This window comes from Lepidochelys kempii, chromosome 5 (assembly GCF_965140265.1).
Source record: "Lepidochelys kempii isolate rLepKem1 chromosome 5, rLepKem1.hap2, whole genome shotgun sequence".
Classification (NCBI taxonomy): domain Eukaryota; kingdom Metazoa; phylum Chordata; order Testudines; family Cheloniidae; genus Lepidochelys; species Lepidochelys kempii.
The window spans coordinates 57,980,816-58,000,681 of record NC_133260.1 but is presented as its reverse complement, the minus strand read 5'-3'; positions in this window follow the sequence as shown (position 1 = coordinate 58,000,681).

Sequence of the window (19,866 nt, the reverse complement as noted above, 5' to 3'; positions counted from 1 at the left end):
CACACATAAACCACAAAATTCAGTTCTATGTTAAAAGGAAAAATTTTTAGGGCCTCATGCGGCCACCCTTACATGGATAGTACTTTAATGTACTGCTCAGAGTGAGTAAGGATTAGCACTCTAAGGGTGAGATTTTCAGAAGTGCTGATCTTTGGCTTAATTCTGCTTCCACTGAAGTTGACCGTAATACTCCCATTGACATCAATAGGAATGGACCTAGGCCAGTGCTGAGCACTTTTAAAAATCCCAACCCTAGCTTATCAAAGGCCTGATCCTGAAACCCATATTTACTGATGTGAATACTCCTCCTGAAGTCTGTGGGTGTACTTGTGTGAATAAGGATCAGCCAAATGAGTAATGATGCAGGATCAAGCCATAACTCTGCTCCATTTCTTTTACTTGTCCTTTGTGCAAGAGCTCAATCAGTGTGAGACCATATTCTAAATAAAATGTTGCCTACATTTGCAAAGTTTCAACCCTGGTTGCTTGATTACTTATTTCCTGCCCCAGGGACTCTTGCTGTTAGGATTGTTGTTAAACAAAACTGGCTGGCTGGCATTGTGTTCTGACAAACAATTAACACCTTTGTAAGCTGATGAGTGGAATGGGTTTAGCCTGACAATTTATCCTTAACTTTCAAGTTTTAAAGAACACCAAAATCTGACAGAGATTTTCTGTGCCTGTAAACCCAGTCTTTCCTGGTGAGTTCAAAATAATTTGGAAATATAATTTAAAGGAAAAAGTTCTGCTGTTTTAAGGCACTCAAGAAATCTAAAGGCCTATGAGTCAATGACTGCTATCTGAGATTGTTTTATTATAGACACCTATTGTAAAACAGGTCACCTAGCAGAATGGTAGCAAGACACACCTGGTTGAATTAGCTGGGTTTAATATTTTTTCTCCTGGAGACGTCTCTGCACCTCTTCTCACTCTGTCATTTGAAGGGTGGAGAAAGGCCCGGGGTTATTAGAGATAATGAACACATCCTCCACAAAAAAGGGGAGATATGAAGGTGGAGGAATAGGGAGCATGATCTCTAGTGTCCAATTCTAAAATCACCATGTGCTGATGGAACTCATGGTGTGGCAATGACTGAGCTTCAGAGGAGGCTTGTCATCATTGCTCACTCTCCCAGCTAAAGACAGAATTGGAAAGAGTGACGACTAACCAGAGACAGTCCACAAGGCAGCAGCATAGCCAAAACAACCCTACCATCCAGCTTAGTGTCTTCCATAACATTCTTCTGTGTAAAGCTGGAAATGGAAGATAAATGGGCAGCAAAGAACTTCCAGAACAATACTGTAAAAACAACAGAAAGATAGAAAAGGATGTTGTTTGTTCAGCTTGGGAAAAAATGTAACAGTTTCTCAGTCTGTTTAGATTTACTTCTCTTTCCTGAGACCTAGAAAGTAGTTAGAGCTGCCATCTTGGAATCTATAAATACCACAAGGAAAATGAACGATTGCTTAAAAACCATGGAGGTGGCCACTATATAAAAGCATAGATAGATAGAATTACCATTCTAAATCCTATTGTATTTGCATAACCTGAGATTAAAATGGCAGCCCCTAGGTTCAGTGAACTTTAGTGTAATAATCTGTCTAATCTCTTCTTCATTCAAGCATTTCTAAAACAACTAAGCATAAAGCCTTATTTGGGCTTTACTAAAAAAAAAAACCCAAAACCCAGAGGCCTCAGTTGGAATGACATAATAAAGAAATATTATTGCATTATTGGGTTTCGCCCTTTCATCTAAATTAGCATAATTGACTCACAACATGTTGCTGATATTCAACGTCCTCAGATGGATTATTAATTGTTGAGAAAAAATATTTTGAATTGCAATGAGCTATATTGTAACAATCAGCGCTAACCAAAAACTATTATTCCTGTTCCATGGAAAATTCCAAAATAGAAAAAATAATTGTTCCAAAACTGAACAGAAAATGAAATTTATAAATTTACCACAGAATGGACATTTCAAAATTTTGTTTTGAAAAAATCAAAATTACATTTTGTTATGAACTTTTCAAAATGTTTCTGAGGAGCTTGGGCAGCCTGCCAAGTCTGGAGCTGGGCAGCTTGGGGAGCCTGTACACTCAGGGAATCCCACAGCTAGGAACCTGGAGCCACAAGGAGCCACAAGCCCAGGAGATGGGGCTCCCAGGGTTTCCAGGCTCATGGCTTCCCGCCAGGTTGGCTGCCAAGGAGTCAGGTAGGCAAGCTGGCAGGAAACCAGGCAGACTTCCATCATAAAACTGCCTGGTTTTTGTCAGAATTTCGTGAAGTGCTCATTACATTCCCACAGAACATTTTCAATTCCAATGAACTGGCATTTTCTGATGGAAAAACATTCCATCAGAAAATTTCCGACTAGCTCTAGTAACAATCAGACTTGGCATGCTGTGTTATAGAATGGTTCCAGTGCTGGAACTGCACCACCATGTTGCAGACCCATGTTTTGTTACTTAACCAGAGCAATCCAAGGCAGTGAGTGTATTCAACGCTAGTATTACTGATTCTGTTTGTCTAAAACACTGCCATGATATGGTGGTCCAAATAAATCTGGGTCCTTTGCAATTCCCTTCTTATTGCCATGCATTCACATGCCTACAATGCTAATTTCATGAGGTAATATACGGTCTTATATTTCCCAGGTATACACTTCCTCACTCCAAACTCTCCTACGCATTTGTTGATTCACCCAAACATCAGCCAAGACATTCTTCAGCATCCATGAAGAGACCTATAAAAAGCGTAAGTGTTTTGCCACACAGTCATTGTTCTTGTGTTTTCATTTGATCAAAATAGAACTGTTCATCTGGTAAAAACTATACTGTAAATTTTTTTTTTCTTTCTGGAATGGGAGTAAAGTGCCTAGTTTATTTCTGATCCAACTATCAGCATGTAAAATAAAAGCAGCCGTAGCTCCTTAGAAATGTGAACAAAGAGCCATTTCCAGTTGTTCTCTTTGGCAGGACTTGAGATCAGTAATTTCCTGAAAGATAATTATGAATAAATTCAAAAGTAATTATAGCAGAAACCTTCTCTTCACGCATAAGCAGTTGTGTTTATAATAGTTTAAGAGACTCTCATTGCATTGGTCACTGAGGAAACAAGCATCTGCACTTGATTTGGCTGATGTTTTTGTAAAAGGAAAAAAAGCCATTAGAAAAGAACGCTGGCATCCACACGCATGCCCAGACCTTGCAGATTTTTTGTTTCCCAGAGCTCGGAAAGCAGCCCTGCTTTGGGAACAAACTGAAAGGTTTGGCTGCAATTGAAGAGTCCTTCGTTGTCAGCTTTGCAAGTGGAACTGTGTAAGGCATTTCCCACCATTAAACTGTTTACTTTTTGCCATGTTTGGATAAAAGAAAAAGGAAATTCTCTCTGGAGTGTTTGTGAGCCTCTTTATGCACTTTCCCCCCTCAACTCTACCATTCTTAAAGAGATTCCTAAAGCTGATATCCTCCTCCTCTACTCTTTATGTCATGCTCTTAATATATGAATAATAGAATGGTGATTTCTTGTGAGTTAAAAAGCATCCACAACTATTATTTGTATTATGGTGCCTCCCACTGAAATCAGGTCCTGTTATGACAGGCCATTATAAACACAGAGAAGGACAGAGAAGTCCTACTCTGAAAAGGTTGCAATGAAAATGAACAAGACAAAGAGTGAAAGGGATATTATTTTTCCCATATTACAGATGGGGAGGAGAAGCATACTGAAATTAAGTGATTTGACCACAGGAAATCTGTAACAGAAGAATCAAACCCAGATCTTCTGAGTCCTAATCCACGGCTTTATCTAAGACCATGCTCCTGCTCCTCTCTGCTGCCTACTTAGAAAAATAGGCATCTTGCATCAGCGACTTCTAATAACTATTATACCTCTGAGTGAAACTTGCAAAAGTGCCTTTAAAAGTGTATCAGCAAAACCTAATTTTTATTTTTATTTCATTTTTTTAGTGCTGATACTAAACTTTAATAACTAGGGCATCCTTCCACAATTTTTTTTCCTGATGCCTGACAATAATGGCTCAGTAATTACTGAACTAATGTTATCAATTCCAACAGATATCACATTTATTAAACAGAAAATGCTATGTTGCTGTTCATCAGTTAGAAATGTGTATAATTGAAACATGAAAATGAAGTCTGTAAGAATGTGTGATTCATCATGAATTCTGCAAGCCCTACACTAACTCTCTTCTCCTTTTCTTAATTAAACTGTCAGATGGAAAACTTATAATTAATGGAACAGCATATTTTGTAGGAATTCTTTCCTACCCCTATGCAAGCACAATTCAGCAGAAATGTGACACGGATTTCGCATGAGCGGATGGGGCATCCTCAACCTTTAGACTTATTAAGCAGAAATTCAGCTGTCCTACAGAACAATTTTCAGCCCATTCCATTGGGATTTGCCGTGAAGAACCCAAATGAGGCTTGAGACTTCATTATCCTACAGTACACTTTCCATTCTTCCTGCCTACCAATCCCAAGTCACAAAAAACTCACTATACATGCCTACTGAAAACATTGAACATTAATTAAATTAATCCAGTGCAGGATGAACAGCTTTATTGCTATTCTCCGTTTGGAATCCTGTTCACAACAGAAATACAAACATGATTTTGTATGCCTGTATTCAGGATGGTTAATGGTTTAAGCTAGACTTTCTGGAACCACAGGTTCAAATGTTGGCAAGCTTGGCTCAACCCTTCATTCTTTCTTGGTAGTTAAAATGAGTACCATGCATTTCACACTGTGTATCTGCCTTTCAGATGATACCATATAAACTAAAGCAAAGTCCTGGTCTCCTCTATATGGACATGAAAGATACAATGACACTTTTCCAAGGAGGTTTGCTTGTTGCTGTGTGCTAGCTGCAACGTTCCACCTCAGAGGTGGCTGCATGTCAGTGGTGCTTTGTATAAAACATTTTGGGGGGATGCTTCCAGATCAAAAGTCCTTCATATAAATTTAACATTAACAAGAGTGATATCTGCAATAATATAGTGCCTTTTATCCAAGAATCTCAAAGGTGTTTATAAAATTAATTAAACCTCACAATCCCTGCAAGATTGCAAGTAGCAGTACTCCCATTTTACAGACAGGGAAAGTGAGATCAATACCACACAGCAAATCAATTTAAGATTTGGAAACAGAAGAACCAGGTCTCCTGATTCCCAGTCCCTGACTAGCAACTGGAACATGCTCATCCCTGATAATTATGCTTATTATTGTTTTAATATATCACAATGGCATTGCACTAGATCACACAGAGGAATGCCAGCATCACATGTGTGAGCTGGGAAGCACATACAATGCAGTAAGAGTTTTTTTCTTCTGCAGAAAGTTCCTCCTTTTGCAACATCAAAGCCACAAGATTTCCATATGCTTTTTTACATTTTATGTCTGATTACAACTGTTTTCACTTTAATGCCAAAAGAGAATACCTAAACCGTGGAGCAGAGGAAGACACAGGGGTTTGTGGGCTCTTGCAGCTGCCAAATAGAGCAGCTGTATTGCTGTGGGTGCTTGAGAAACAAATTAAAAACACATGGGGTGACAAAAAATGTATGTAATATAAGATTGGCACAGTGAATGTCGCCACAGTGTGAAACTAGGCAGACCATAGGAGGCTGGCACCAAGGACCCGTGCAGACAAAATGCAGTCATGGTGCCCCAAAGATAAATTTAACATTAGCCCTGAGCAAAATAGCCTCACTGTGATCCTGACTGTGTCCCCTGCATGGTGGTAAATGTCAGGGAAAAGGAAAAAAAAAGAGAGCCTAATTTGCATGACTTAATTTTGCAGCAAATCGTTACTGTAAGTTATGCCCTGACTTTTTGGGTGACATAGGTCAAAAGCTATGAAACCGGAGAGAAAGCAGAACTCTTGGTCTTAGCCACAGTGGATATAATAGACTGAAAGAGTACATTGTAACAATCCTGAGACTGGTCCTGTTAAATATCCCTGAACCAAGTCCTAAAAGGGCCTATGTATTCACCATCTGCAGAAATATTTTCAGCCAGTCACTGAGAACTTTTCTTTAGGCAGACACATGCCAGTTCACGCATTAGTTTGTCTCAATTACACATATGAAACTGGGGGAAGCTTGTCTTCCATGGTCCTGTAGTCTAGAGAAGACACCAAAGGCAGAAGTGTTACCTCTGTGGGAAGGGAAAGGGGATATTTTAGCTCCAAGCATAAGGTCTTGTGGCAGTTCAGATGATGAAGGGACCAAGGGCCCGTTGGCCAGAGATATGGCATGAAGGATTTTTGCTGACAGTGACTCAAAGTCTGTAAGGCAACAATTACATTGAATTAAGGGGTAATCTTATCTTGTAATACATTGATTTGGATTAGGAGTGGAAATACAAGTTACAGAAAACTGATTACCCAAAGGAATAATCAGAATGATAGGAGGGGGGAGAGTTGAGAGGAAGTACAGATGACACATACTTTATTATTGAAGTCCATCTGATAGTTACCACATACCAATAAACAATATTACTTTGCGTTTTTCCTATTAAAATATTACACAAATATATTGAAGAACTTTCCATGGCCTAATTTTGTGCATTTTTCAGCACACTGCAGTTGACAATGTTATTTTTCCCTCTGCCTTTAAATGCAACTTAAACTCACACATGTTTTGTGTCCTCCTTTGGATGAGACTGTAACAGGATTTTAGATGCTGGATGTCTTTCAGCAGGCCCCAAACATCAGTATTGTCTGGTGAGTGAACAGGAAAAGTCAGGTACGCTAAATATAGCTTGTATTCCATTCAATGCCTCTTATTTAACAAGACGACTGAGGCTGTAACTTCCTCTTTCCTCTTCTTTTGTGTCCACACCACATGTCCACAATGAACAGGGTGCAAGCTTGTAGGCCTGTCACTGGAGATGATAGAAAAGAAACAGGAAATACAGTCTGTATTCAGTTCACCAACAATTTAATAATAATTACTGAAGAATGGAACATATAAAATCTCCACAGTATTGAAAACTCCCTCATTATATTGCCAGGGGAAAGCATGCTATACTCAAGATTGACAAGCATGGGTGAAGCTTTGCTGAGCAGAATTCTTGTACATTTCAGTAATCTGTCTGCTCACAAGAGTAGACAGGCAGAGCAAAGAAACAGCACTAAATACCCAAACGTGCAAATGAAAAACATTACTAGTATGTCATAGGACAAGCTGTACAACTGTCTCATAATTAAATCTATGGCCTCTATAAAGATACTTAATGAGAATGCTTATTGGCTTGGCCTTGTATTACTGGCAACTGTTAATTTACAATCCAAAATGTTTCGATTTATGCACTGTATGCAATTTTAAGATTTTTTTCTTGCACAGTAAAATGGAAAAATCAGATTTGTTTAAGATTAGTTGAAGATTTACTTCTCTAATTCCAATTATCCTGATGGAATATCAATAGTTTGAATGCAGCATTGGTGATATTTCATAACATGAGAAATGTGTTTGCATTTGCACAATCTAAACTAATGCTTGAATATGTAACACAGAGAACTTTGAAAAAGCACTGACTCTTATTTTGAGAAATCCTGTCCTTCCCTATTGCTGGGGTGAAGGGCCAGTTTTGTGTTTTGGACTGTTCTATGCAGGATATGCTGATGATTTTTCCAAAGTAATTGCCAAATTCTTGTCAGAATCTAGAATAGCTCCACTGAAATCAATGGAGGCACTTAAGATAGGTACTTGTATAACAGAGTTCGGAATCTAGTGTTAAGAGTTTTACTTAAAAAAAAATTGAAATACCAGATCAGGGTGTTTTTAGCCACTCCACTTAATTTTACATTCCTTTTTATTAAGACATTTGTAGAAGTGAGAATCTGTCTAGCTGTTTGGAGCATTATTTTTGCATCACAATATATTTGTGTCCCAGAACCTGCTGCAAAACCTGCTCTCTGTATAACAGCTCATATGGAAAGATCAAGAGTGCATTGCTCTGTTGGCATGGCTGCAGGATAAACAGTACCTCACCAGCCCATCATAGATGGCTGTCATTTCTGAACAATAAGTTCTGAAGTTAAAAATACTGTTCTTTGCACACATTTTAAATTATATTAATACCGTGTGGAAAAACTGATCTTGAAATCAAGGCCTGGAAGTAAATTCTGCTATTAGAGCCTATCTCCATAATGGGCTGAAAAAGATGCATAAATCCAACTCTCCTACAAACTGTGGAACAAACATCCAAAATCAAGATCAAAATGTGGATCCTAATTTGACAGAGGACTCTCTTGTCAGGAAGGTGTCTATACTGGAGATTAATTTTCAGATATCATATGCACAAGAAATGTACCTTGTTCATTTTACAATCAAGGAACTGCAGTCCATCTAATGAAGCTGCTGCATTATGTCATACTGTCTATAATAAATTACATTCCAAGTTCAAAAGCACTGTCCTGCTTTGAGGAATCAATTATCTCCATTTCACAGAGGGGGAAATTGAGGCATAGAGGTGATTATAGTTATTTCTCTTCTGGAAAAGTACTATGGAATCTAATAGAGAATGCTGACCTTCCAATGGACTTTTCAAACCAACCTATGGAATTGTCTTTTAACATCTATAGGTCTGGAGTTTAATTTCCATGGAGTTGTATAAATTTCATGCCTATAAATTCTATAGACAGACAAGGTGGCTGAGGTAATATCTTTTACTGGACCAACTTCTTTTGGTGAGAGAGACTTCTGTAGGATATTTCCATAAGGGCTGCCCGACGCCTGCGAAAGTCAGTTTAAAATCCTGTACCCTAAAATAGATTCAAAGAATTAGTTCTTTTGTTTATTATATATTTTTCTGAACATTCTTCACATTCCGATAAACACCTACTTCTATGTAAATTTCTTGCAGAGGGAAATGCAGTGCTCTCTTACCTTGCACACAGTTACTCCATCGTTATGTGAAGTTAGCATTCAAACAAGATGACAACACAATTTAACATGTCATATTGGTTCTTTGAACACCCAAACCTCCACCTGCTCTTTTTCTGACACCTAGCAACTTGCCATCTAGGAGCCTGATAGTGAACGATGGGGCAGACACATCTTTCAGTGATAGGCCTGGGAGATATATGTCCAAAACCAGCATGGGACACTGTGGAGGAAGTGCCATAAATTTACTACTGAATCAGCTTTAAGGAGAAGTGCTGGGGCTAAAGAATCACAGCTGTCACTTGGCTGTGGGAAACAGTTCAGGGATCGTTAGCATTGGTCATTCCCATGAACTTGAGGTTCGCAGTGGGGCACTTTGGGAGGTGACACCACAGTTTGTGCAGAGCTTCAATCCCAAAACTGACAGATTGCCAGTAGTTAATCAACAGGTTATGCTCTTTGTCCAAAACAAATGTGTTTTGCAAATATAAGTAGGTGCTGTTTACTTTTCAGAGGGAAGAAAGTTAAAAAGGTGATTTACAAAAGCCTCAGGAAAATGATAAACTATAAACATTTGCATGTTCATCTAATTTTTACACAATGTCAATTTGAATGTAATAATACCATAGTGTATGGAAATAATCTCAACATATACTGACTTTTAACATTATTGGTGTAAATAAATGTATAGTTATGTCCATGTTTTTTCCAGTCAATCATTTAAAAAAGAAAGCTCTCTTCCATGCAATAGGAACTATTTTTTTTCTTCAGAAATGAGCTACAGAGGAAAGTAGGCAAGAGACAAGAATTAACTGGCTGGAATATAGCAATAGGAAAGCAATATGTAACAGATCTTCTACCCATATCCTTTCTAACTCTGTGTTTCATATCATTGGTATTTTGACTGTATACTTTAGTGAGTGACACTAAAATATACCTCACACTAGTGTAACCGATGATTCTGATGGTAATCTTTACAGGCTTGATTGTAATTGCACCTCAAAACAAAGTCAGCAGGGCTACTGCTAACTGAGATAGGTTCATCAAGTACTGGGACTGAAGTGCTGCTTCAGAATGTGCAGCATTTTCTTGTGACAGAGTTAATTATGTGATTCCAGAGCATTTTGTTGGTCTAAGAGGGACATAGAGATAAACCATCTGGGTGATTGATTTTGGCTATTATCCCAGCAGAAAGAGAACCTGTGGTAATGCACAGTTCCCTGTAGAAGAGAAGTAAGAGAGACCGGATTGCTATCAGTTCTGGTGGAGACATGTTATTGTTAATATTTTAAGAAAGAAAGAGGGAGGGAGACGGAAAAAGAAAGAGGGACTCTGTGAAGGACAAAGTTCAGAATCATTGAATAGTCTCAGTACAGGAGATATGAATCTCTCTATGTGTTTCAGAGTAACAGCCGTGTTAGTCTGTATTCGCAAAAAGAAAAGGAGTACTTGTGGCACCTTAGAGACTAACCAATTTATTTGAGCATGAGCTTTCGTGAGCTACAGCTCACTTCATCGGATGCTGAATGAGCTGTAGCTCACGAAAGCTCATGCTCAAATAAATTGGTTAGTCTCTAAGGTGCCACAAGTACTCCTTTTCTTTTCTCTATGTGTTGGAAATTCAAAAATATTAGTGTTTTTCTTGTAATGGCTCTTTTTGCCCAAGTTATATCTTTTTGATTGTGCTATAAAAATGTAGAAATAGTGCCCACAGTAGAATTCAGGAACAGCTGAGTCAGAAAATGAAATGTTTTATTTAGATTTTGAGCGTTTTTGACATTATTGAATTTTTAAAAAATAAAATAAAAAGAAATTTCCAAATGAAAACACATTTTGAATAGAAAAATTGAAACATTTCAATTTCTTCCAAGTTTTTTTTGACTGAAAGAATTAAGTGAAATCAACATGAATTTACAAAATGTTTTGGTGTCACCGAATAGGCATTTTTTTGTACAAACAAACAACCCCCCTCCCCCAAAGTATTATAGGAACATTTTGCCCAGCTCTACATTCAGACTCTTTTTAAAACACTGATGGAACTGGGACAGCATGTTTCTCTATCCATCTGGTTGCAACAAGTTCCCAGATTTGTAAATTTGGGATTGAATAATCTTTATTACTGTAAAGTGGATGTGCATTATGAGCTCATGAGTAAAATTTTCAAAAGTGACTAAGTACTTAAGAGCTTAAGTTTAATTGAAAATGAATAGGATTTAGATGTCTAGTTGTCTAAGTCACTTTTATTTTGTGTCGTTCTCTAACCTGTCTTAATAAAACCAGGGACAAAACTATAACTATATAGTTATATTTTATATAACTATTTTATTTTGTATAACTATATACAAAATCTCAGATTCAAAGGCATCAAAAATTTGCTGCAGATCATATCTTGGTGCTATATTATACCAATAAATTTTAGCAAACTTCTCATTGGTTTTAATGGGAACTTAAAACAGATGATATAATTTTGGAATTATATCTGAATAATACAACTAGCTTTTATCCCTATAATAAATAGGCTGGACTAAAATCCTGCAGCCAGATGTCCCGGAAATGATTCAGAGCTATGCTAGGGAGCTAGGCCCATCTTTAAATAAAACCAAGGGAAACAAAGTAAAAAAGCTACCTGCCTTACTCTTCAGTAGAGTTGATAAAAAACAGAATTTCCATCCCACAGGAAAATCCTATATTTTGACTAGGGCTGGCCAGAAAACAAGAATTCTATTTTATGAAATGTTTTAAAGTTTTTACATTTGGTTTCATTAGCTTCTGAGTGAAAGGGAGACCTTTAAAAAAATTGTGAAAAAAGGAGAGAGAGAGAGCCCCCCCACCCTTCAATCCCAGAATAGCTAGTAGCCTAGTGATTAGGGCACTCCTCTGGGACATAGGAAATACAGATTCAAATCTCTGTTCTGCCTTATTCTTACCCTCCACCCCCAGCATTTTTTTGTTACAAGTGGAAAAAACCCATTTTTCAACCGGAAAATGTTATGTTCACAATTTTCTGACCAGCCCTATACTGAAGCTAATCTTCATCCCAAAGGAAAAATGAAAGATTACATAATCATTGAAATAAGACTTTTGTTTCCTGATAATAAAAACAAAATAGACCTTATTCTTCACATGATCTTGAAATCAAATAGTGTCAATTGAAAAAACACTGGTTCACTGGTATCAAAAGTAAAGCCATGAGCCTGCAATTTGTTGTGTTCATATTGAATCCCACACAAGTCAGTGTAATAGTCAACAGCAGTAAATCGGGAAATATTACAGGTGTGGTATTTAAGGCAGAAATAGATACGAAAAAACATTCTACCTTTGGCAGCAGTACTAATTCCAAACAATGAAGAAGTTGCCAGGGAGTTTTATTGTTTCCCCCCCTCCCCCTGCACCCTCATAATTAGAGAGAGCTGTTTCAAATTTATTTTCCTGTGGAAAATTTGAACTTTTCAGTGAAAATCTGAAATCCAAAATATTTTGATTTAGAAATGCTCTCTGGGTGCCTCATGAGAGTTGTAATTCAGGTGCCTCATGGTCTCATTCTCCTCTATAGTCTGGATTCAGTATCTGGACAACAGGTCCCTGAGGCACCATAGTCTCCCATCTTAGTATGGACAGGTGGTGTGTCATTGGACTCCCATGGCACAATGCATCATGGGAGACAAAGTCTGACTTAAGATACCGGCCTACAGGAGAATGGAGAAATAAGGCAACCAAACTTCAGTTCCTATGAAGCACTGTGGCAGCAGATCCAAACCACAGGATTTTGGTTTTCTACAAAAACGTTTTGGGTTTTTGGGCTTTCAGTTTTTTGACAAAAATCTATTATTTCCCAAGGAAAGCAGACACTTTTCACAAAAAAATTAGTTCAGTCAAAAATTGCAATTTTCCATTGGAAAAACAGTTTTGACAGGTAATTTTCAATGAGCCCTGGTCTTAATCTACAGTTTGAGCTCTTTGGGGGCTGCCTCTTATATGCTTGTACAGTGCCTAGCACAATGAGACTCTGACTGGGACCTATAAGTGCTACTCTTTATTTATTATTATTACCATCCATAAAGAAAAGTTAGTTATAGAATAATTACAATTTATTATTTTCTACGAGTTTTAATGTATTTTACAATGTAATCTTTTTGAACATTTTTTAGGGGTGTTATGTATCAGAGTAGCTAGTTCTTCCAGACTTCACCAAGTTGTTATACCTCAGGAGCCTTCATTTCCTCAAGGAAGCAGTTTGAGATATTAGCCACTGACCCCTTCATTTTATTTTTTTTTCATCCTCTCACCCCTGCAACACGTGCAACCACACTGCAACTGGAAGGATGGACAGCTTCTTTGGAGGCTAGAGTCAAACTGTACAGGGAGCTTACTTGTGCACGAGGTGGAAAATGATGGTGTACCCTCACCATCCAATGAGAGGTGAGAACATAGCCTCTGTGGCATTCCTAGGTCAAGGATCAAGAAGGGTATTTTATTCTGTTTTTGATATTAAACTGCTCCTGGAAATCAACACATGCTGTTGATATTTTGGGTAACGGTTCATTAAAAAGTGATTTTGTGGCTATAAATCAAGTTTTGTACAAGAGTTAGACTGTTATGGGTTTGCTGATTCCACATGGTAAATAATACACGATGTAAGATTGGTGCAGAAGGGTATGTGGTTAGGCTATAGGGGAGTTGACAACTACACAAGAAAATCAATTATGGCCACGGGTAGGCTGCACCCCTTTTATACTTATGCATAAGGATACTACACATGTTCACAGTGAGAATTACACAGGGCTGTATTTATTAAGACATAAAGTTCTTTCATTTGGTTGCACCCCATAGCAAAACCACAATGCCACCGCAGAAGAGACGGGCCCAGTCGTACTCACCTCAGCTGCTCTCTCTGTTACCACAACCCCATGGTAACCCTGCTTCCCCTGAACAAAAAGGCAAAAAAGTTTTTGTTTGCATAGGCTAAAATGGGTTTTGCTTAAAGAAAACATCCACAGAGGAAAATACCTTGGAAATAATGAGAGAAGTCTAAACAGCCCTATCCAGCCTTCAACATGTGTTCTGTCCTACAGGGGATTTTTTGTTTGAAAGCAATGTATAAATCAGTCGTCATGGTAGAGTTACAATGGTGACCGTCCTGTAAACATTCCTGCCTATGTAGTAATGCTTAGGGCTTCCATCTTCTGTAGGCTGCAGAGGATCAACTTTAGATCAACTTTAGAAATGTCAGTACCATCGCTTGTGCAGTTGTGGCACACTCAGACATGCATACTTGGGAACACACTCTGACATTCCAACCAGGAGAGAGCAATGATGCTCATTCAGACTGTGGAAGGACATAGAGACAAACTCAGTGGTTTACTTATTACTATATGGTTCCTGTGAAAAGTGCTCAGGTTGGTGGGACTGTTGTCCTGAATTTGAGGGGTGTGTATACCCCAGAATGTGATCAAGCGAATTGCAACCATATTATGTGCATTCAGCCACCTTGAATTAATGAAATAGAACACCACACAGTTAGGGGTTCATTTGGAGACAGGCTTTCAGAAGCAACGTCAAAACTAGCTACAGTTTCTGCTAATCAGAATGGGAGGAGGGGACAAACAAGTAAACGACTGAGACTGAAAACTTTGGTGGTTGGAAAACCTTGAGTCTAGACACCTCTGATATTTAAGGTTTATTAAAAGTTGGAAAAGTGATGATCCAGTAGGGGTCATTGTGACCTGTGTGTTTTGTAGAAGTCAGTTATAAAAGATTAGCTAATAGAGTGCACTTTGGAGCAGTCCTCTGAAGCCACCTTGAGAGACATTTTTCCTGACACCCTTTCTCCCCGGTGGGCGAGCAAGTGACCACTGTGAACCTGCTGTTAATTACTCAATACTGTTCCAGATGTTAGGTAAATATCTGGGATGTTCTAAACCTATTGCTTATGTCTGTGTGTGCTTAAATCTAATAAACTGCAGTGTTAGATAGAGCATGCTTACTTGCATGAATCTTATCAGATGGACTTGCTGTTTTCCTACTGATTTATTCCTAACACCGCCTGGAATGAAATAGTGACATCAGGGGTAGCTCTGTCTCCAGCCATCTCCTTTCCCTTTCCCTTTCCACTTTCTCTTCTCCTCTTTTCCCTTGCTTGCACTGTCCCTCCTCCCTCCCTGTGTTCCCCTACATTTCCTCCACTCTTCTTTCCTATCTATTTCTTTTCTTTCACTTTTCCCTTACATCATTCACTACTCATTGTCTTATCCTGTCTTATCCAAGTATTCACCCTGGCCTTCTGTGTCTGTCTTTGTGTTTTTGGTCTTGTTAGTGTGTATTTGTACATCTGTTTGTGCAGTAACCTATATGTGCTACACATTGCCATTTATAGTGAAACTGTTTCTTGACTTTAGCAAAGCTTTTGACACGGTCTCCCATAGTATTCTTGTCAGCAAGTTAAGGAAGTATGGGCTGGATGAATGCACTATAAGGTGGGTAGAAAGCTGGCTAAATTGTCGGGCTCAACGGGTAGTGATCAATGGCTCCATGTCTAGTTGGCAGCCGGTATCAAGTGGAGTGCCCCAAGGGTCGGTCCTGGGGCCGGTTTTATTCAATATCTTCATAAATGATCTGGAGGATGGTGTGGATTGCACTCTCAGCAAATTTGCGGATGATACTAAACTGGGAGGAGTGGTAGATACGCTGGAGGGGAGGGATAGGATACAGAAGGACCTAGACCAATTGGAAGATTGGGCCAAAAGGAATCTGATGAGGTTCAATAAGGATAAGTGCAGGGTCCTGCACTTAGGACGGAAGAACCCAATGCACAGCTACAGACTAGGGACCGAATGGCTAGGCAGCAGTTCTGCAGAAAAGGACCTAGGGGTGACAGTGGACGAGAAGCTGGATATGAGTCAGCAGTGTGCCCTTGTTGCCAAGAAGGCCAATGGCATTTTGGGATGTATAAGTAGGGGCATAGCGAGCAGATCGAGGGACGTGATCGTTCCCCTCTATTCGACATTGGTGAGGCCTCATCTGGAGTACTGTGTGCAGTTTTGGGCCCCACACTTCAAGAAGGATGTGGATAAATTGGAGAGAGTCCAGCGAAGGGCAACAAAAATGATTAGGGGTCTGGAACACATGAGTTATGAGGAGAGGCTGAGGGAGCTGGGATTGTTTAGCCTGCAGAAGAGAAGAATGAGGGGGGATTTGATAGCTGCTTTCAACTACCTGAAAGGGGGTTCCAAAGAGGATGGCTCTAGACTGTTCTCAATGGTAGCAGATGACAGAACGAGGAGTAATGGTCTCAAGTTGCAGTGGGGGAGGTTTAGATTGGATATTAGGAAAAACTTTTTCACTAAGAGGGTGGTGAAACACTGGAATGCGTTACCTAGGGAGGTGGTAGAATCTCCTTCCTTAGAGGTTTTTAAGGTCAGGCTTGACAAAGCCCTGGCTGGGATGATTTAACTGGGAATTGGTCCTGCTTCGAGCAGGGGGTTGGACTAGATGACCTTCTGGGGTCCCTTCCAACCCTGATATTCTATGATTCTATGATTCATTACAAGGTGGTTCTGTTCCGAAATAGTAACTGTGTTGCTTAGCCATTGTTGAATTTGTCTTTTGTAATTTCAACTTAGGCTATGTCTACACTATACAATTCTGCTGGCATCAGTCAGGAGTATGAATAGGTGTGGTTTCTGTGACATGACTGTATCAGCAGAAGCCCCTAATGAAGACTGCACTCTTACCGGTACCTCTTGTTTAGCTCGTGGGGGATGGTTTCACTATACCAGCAGAATTGCACAGCTTTGCCAGTGTAGTTGTGTCCATACTAGAAGTGCTTCCATTATAACATACCAGTATTCCTATACTAGTAAAGTGCTCCTGATATAGATCTAACCTCAGCAGAAGAAATGTAACATACCTTTGCGATTTTTATTTCTATACATGCAAACTTCAGATAGTTACTTTCTTAAGATTTATATATAAATCTGTTATTAATGTAAGACATAATTAAGGGAGAAGCATTGTGCACTATGGGTCTGATTGAAAGTTTACTGAAGTCCATGGGAGTCTTTCCATTCACTGCAATGGGTTTTGTATCAGGCCTTTATGATAATCATATAACACCTGCTCCTGCAAAAACTTACATGCATGCTTAATTTTACATGTTAGTAGTCCTAATGATATCACTGGAACTACTCTTTTGGTAAGTTAAGCATGTGCATAAATGGATGCAGAATAAGGGCCATAATTTGTGGAAAATTTTGATTTTTAACATTTAAATTAATATTTTTCACTTTTTTAAAAAAATGCTTTGCCTACAAATTGAAGTGTACTTAAAGTTTTAGTAGGCCTCTCTCTCTCAATAGTATTTGCCTAACATTTTGTCCTCTGGGGCATATTTTTTTCATTGCAGGAGAAATTCACATGTAAAATACACTAGGAGGATTGAAACAAAAGATACATGTGATGGTGTATATTCCAAGTGTTTTACATTGCTGAAAACCTGAATAGAAAAATCAAGCAAACCATGCGGTGGTCTGATTTGTAGCAAGATACATTTTGCTGTTTTAAGCAAGTATCAGATTGCTGAATGGAAAACACATCCAATACCCAAATGACCAGTGCACACTGACATCTTGAGAGGATTAGAACTGGGTGCTATGGGCTCACATTTGCTAAGTAATTTCTAAGCAGGTTTATTTAATGTATTTCAGAAATAACATGAGAACTGAACTATGCATATCTGTCTCTCTATCTGGGTTTTTGCACTGTGCTTATCCCTGTACTTGGCATTGTCATTACTGTCATCTCTCATTACTTTCATGGAGTCCTGTTCTTGTTTCCTTTTTATGCCATGGAAAGGAGCAAAGATGTGGAACTTACATCAGAAAGGAGGCATAACTCACAGAATGGTGGGTACAACATGTCTGTGAGGAGGCAGTTGCCAAAATGGGGCCATAGTAAATAATTATATCTATAACGTAACATAAGCACGTTTATAATGTTGAAGAATGACTGAGGTATTTAATTTGGAAACATGGCCACTACAATCATTCAGTAATTATTATTTTTTAATATATTCCATGCACAGCTAATACTTGTCTGAGGTCCAAAATACAAAGGAGCTTTTCTGTACACTTATAGGGATGACCTTCGGGGGCCACAAACTCTCTGGCCCTTCAGTGCCCCTACTGGAATTCTGACCCACTAATGCATAGCTGTATAGAAATGCTCTGTTCACAGTAACTGTTTTACTGCATAGCAGCTGAGTGCACAGTTACCATATTCCACTACTTAGGGTGTTGTGCTCATAGAGAATTAGAGCAGTCTTAACCGATTAACTGAGGCCTTCTGTTAGTGACTGATCTTGCATTTGGTACATCCTGAATGTTAATGCAGCTGAAACTGAAACAAAGACCGTAGGGTTCATAGGCAACCCGGTGGTAAACTGCCACCTGCCTAAGTTGTGCTAAACTTGTTTCTGCTGGAAGTTGCTTTTCGTGAGTAAATTCGAACTGAATGATAGGAAACTGAGCTGCACAGGAGACATGCCCAGTGAAAAGCAGAAATGATGGAGTGTTTTGTATCAAAAAGAAACATAGGGCAAGAATTATGCATAGGCAGGCAAGCTGAGAGTCAGTGTGTGATATGTGAGCATGAGGCAGATGTGGCCTAGACTCTCAGTGTCAATCCTACTCCCACTGGAGCGACTGTCAAGCTACCTTAGAAAGGCAACTGAGGATTCTCATAACATGGGAGAATCTCAGGCTGCTGCAATCAGTTTTTTATCCTGATTTCCCCCCAATACAAGGAGTGAGGTGGAGTTGGCTGAGGCTGTGAGGGGGGAACTCTGGAACAGGGAAGGAATGTGATCATGGCTGGAGAGGGCAGGGCCAGAGTTCAACACCGTCTGCTGACATCTGGCCAATGATGGTACATACCTTAGGGGACCATACTACGGGCATAAAACAGAGCAACCTTATGATTGCTCTGATTTGTGTTGGTGGCCGATTTGATGCCTGGCCAGCCCAGATGTGGTGGAGGTATAAGAAGGACTTATAGTCAGCTCCTCCCTCCCTGACTCTCTGGTGCTGAGGACTGGTCTTAGTTATAGGGCTTCATAGCAGAACACAATGAATCCAAAGTATGCACTATGGTCTATCAAATAAACAATATGCCTTTTAAAAATTGTCACCAGAACCTTTATACATGCCTGTTCTAGTGCTAATTGCTGAATTTCTACATTTAGAGAAAGCAGTCACTTCATTAGTATCGCAATGTGCTATTGTTTATTACACACATGTTCTGTTTTCTCTAAATATAGAAATTAGGTAATTATCACTGGCTATTTATTATAGTTCAAATGTAGATACACAAGACTGAAATAAATTTATTTTTAAAAGTTTGAAATCTCTGAAAAAATCTCTGCTTGTTATCCCTTGGATGGATTCAGCTCTGAGTCTCATATAAAAATTTCATATCGCATTTTTGGATGGCCATCTGGTTTGTTGAAGCATGAAAAATCTGCCTAACACCAACGCAGAAATTTTGTTAAAAAATGTATCACAAAGAAATCACAAAGAGGGTTTCCCCCCACCCCACAATTAAAATACATTTAAATATATATATGTAAGCAGGGGAATAGTTCCGCTCTTGCAGGGAACTTTCCTGGCTTCTGCACTACCTCCGTCAAGTGGGCTAGCGAAAGGATCTGAGTCCTCGCTCCCACTTCCTTTACTCAGTGGCCTCCTTGCCCTTGAGGACTCCCCTTCCACTCTCCTGTCTGGCAGAGTCCTCGTAACCCCAACAAGGCTGGGCCCAGGATTCCTGGGGGGCTCGACCCCCAACCCTGCTGTGGTCACCTAGGACAGGGGCTAGGGTGTCCCTACTCCGGGGTACTCTCTCTCTACACTGGGCACTTCTCTGACCCACTGACCATTACACACAAGTTAAAGCAAATGCAA